The sequence below is a fragment of the Schistocerca gregaria genome, unplaced genomic scaffold (genome assembly GCF_023897955.1).
Source record: "Schistocerca gregaria isolate iqSchGreg1 unplaced genomic scaffold, iqSchGreg1.2 ptg001406l, whole genome shotgun sequence".
In the NCBI taxonomy this organism is placed as follows: Eukaryota; Metazoa; Arthropoda; class Insecta; order Orthoptera; family Acrididae; genus Schistocerca; species Schistocerca gregaria.
In genome coordinates, this window is record NW_026062707.1 from 7,501 (window position 1) to 10,000 (window position 2,500).

The 2,500-nt window shown below is 56.7% G+C and overlaps 1 non-coding gene across 1 annotated transcript in view; it reads left to right on the plus strand.

The window, feature by feature from the left end:
* Nucleotides 1–2,319: 2,319 nt before the first annotated feature.
* The window catches only part of LOC126331813 (small subunit ribosomal RNA), a 1,893-nt gene continuing 1,712 nt past the window's right edge, over nucleotides 2,320–2,500 (plus strand). Inside the window, exon 1 of the ribosomal RNA XR_007563493.1 lies at nucleotides 2,320–2,500. This exon is cut by the window's right edge and continues 1,712 nt beyond it. This is a non-coding gene — a ribosomal RNA (small subunit ribosomal RNA).

Here is a 2,500-nt window from a genome sequence, read left to right on the forward strand (position 1 = left end):
TGCACCTTAACCCAAGTTACGCTGCACCTTAACCCAAGTTACGCTGCACCTTAACCCAAGTTACGCTGCACCTTAACCCAAGTTACGCTGCACCTTAACCCAAGTTACGCTGCACCTTAACCCAAGTTACGCTGCACCTTAACCCAAGTTACGCTGCACCTTAACCCAAGTTACGCTGCACCTTAACCCAAGTTACGCTGCACCTTAACCCAAGTTACGCTGCACCTTAACCCAAGTTACGCTGCACCTTAACCCAAGTTACGCTGCACCTTAACCCAAGTTACGCTGCACCTTAACCCAAGTTACGCTGCACCTTAACCTAACTTACGCTGCACCTTAACCTAACTTACGCTGCACCTTAACCTAACTTACGCTGCACCTTAACCTAACTTACGCTGCACCTTAACCTAACTTACGCTGCACCTTAACCTAACTTACGCTGCACCTTAACCTAACTTACACTGCACCTTAACTGTCACATGTAACGTCACAGGAATGTAGCTTTGCCTAACAGCAACCCTCTGAACATAGTTCACTGCTTGGATCCTCTGGTGTCATGTGTATTTCTTGATGCCATGGTGCGTACCCTCACATAAAGGTCTTTCGAGTGTTGCGTACTTTCTACACAGTCCCGCTAACCACTGGAAGGGTGTACCGCTACAGAACGAATATCGCCCTCCCCTCCTGCCCTTCCAAGCTGGTCGGTCAGGCGTTTGTTTGTGAAATGAGCCTTGCAGCTGTTCAGTTGCATTCGGTTGTCGATGCAGTCAGTGTACGTTGTGGTACGGCCTGTGTGGACTGTCCGCTGATGTACGCGTAACCCACACTGATCATCCGTCGTTACGTACTGAGTGACATAATGTGGCACATGCTTGACCGTACACCGGCTGCGCCCTACAATGGCGAATCATAAGGGCCATATGTTGTGCACGATGCTACTTGTCTCGTCTCCCCATTACAGCGAGATTGCACTGTTGTACGCCGTACAGACATGTGGTAGGTAGGTACGGACGAAAGTATTGCATGTTGGCCCCCCCCCCCCCCCCCCCCCCTCCTCCCTCTGCCGGGAATCAGCGTGAGCCGTCTGTTGATGTAGCGACGAGGGTTTTCCTATTTAATCGTATTGCCCCACACAACATGATAGCACGGTGGACCGCGTTCCACATCTGCGACATGCTACAGAGGCCGGTTGACAGTCGACCGCGCAAGGGACATTGCACACGTGCGCGGACCATCTTCCACGTGTTCTCTCGTGTACATGCCGCAGTGTGTATGTGGGCTGATGTAGCGTGTCGTGACACATAACATGCAGGCATGCCAGAATCGTAGATTTCGCAAATGTAGATTGACGTATACGTTTGCTGCCAAAGATCCGCAAATGAACTGGAAATCAGTTGTTGAGCGGTTGTTCGCGCTGCAGGTGCATCGGTGATAGCGACGATCGGTACATCTATGAACCGGTTGTTTCGGCGGTACCCGCCATGCCCCCGAACCTGAGTTGGCCATGTGGGTATGAAGCGATACGAGGCTGTGGCTTGGCGGGACAGTCCCCGGCCGGTGAGGGGGGGCCGCCCGGCGTGCTGGCCGCGCGCTGCGTGAGCGCACGCACTACAGCCGGCTGGTGGGGGGCGCCCAGTGGCAGGAGCGCCGGCCGACGGGCCCGGCTGGCGTCCCAGCTATGCGCCGGCGCACCCTGCGCGCGGCGCCAGGCGGCCAAAGTGGGTTCTGCCGAGCCCGGTGCGAAGCGCGGTGGACATCTGCAGTGTGCTGGTCCGATTGCGGACTGTGTGCGTTGAGGATGCGCCGCCGCCCGGCACTCGGCGTCGCGACGCCGTCTGCTGCTCGGTCGCCCCCAGCGGTTCTCGCAGGTGGTTTGTATCGCAGCTCTGCGGACGTGTTGGCGCGTGCGCTGTGCTGGGAGAGTTCGCTTCTGCACCCAAGTGGGGCTTTGCCCTTCTGTGGCGCTGGCGTTGGAGCTGCCGGTCACCGTAGGTGGCGCGTGTTGTTTCCCGCCGGCAATGCCACGACAGCACGCTCCCGGGCCTCTGTCGGCAGCGGCAAGCTCAGTTGGGAGCACGGGTGTTCGCACTGAAAGCGTCTACTCGCCCATCTCCGGGCGATTGCGCCTCTCTCGAACCCGACCAAGTACTTAGGACGGCGCTGCGCGCCGCCGGGACCTGAGAGGGTTTCGAGGTGTATCGTGCAGGGGAGCTCAGCCTCCTCCTGTTTGCAGAATAATTGAGCGGACGCTTGCGTGTTCGCGCGGGCCCTCGGGACACACTCCCGGGCGGCCGGCTGCTCAGCTCTCGTTGACGCAGCTCCCTGGTTGATCCTGCCAGTAGTCATATGCTTGTCTCAAAGATTAAGCCATGCATGTCTCAGTACAAGCCGCATTAAGGTGAAACCGCGAATGGCTCATTAAATCAGTTATGGTTCCTTAGATCGTACCCACGTTACTTGGATAACTGTGGTAATTCTAGAGCTAATACATGCAAACAGA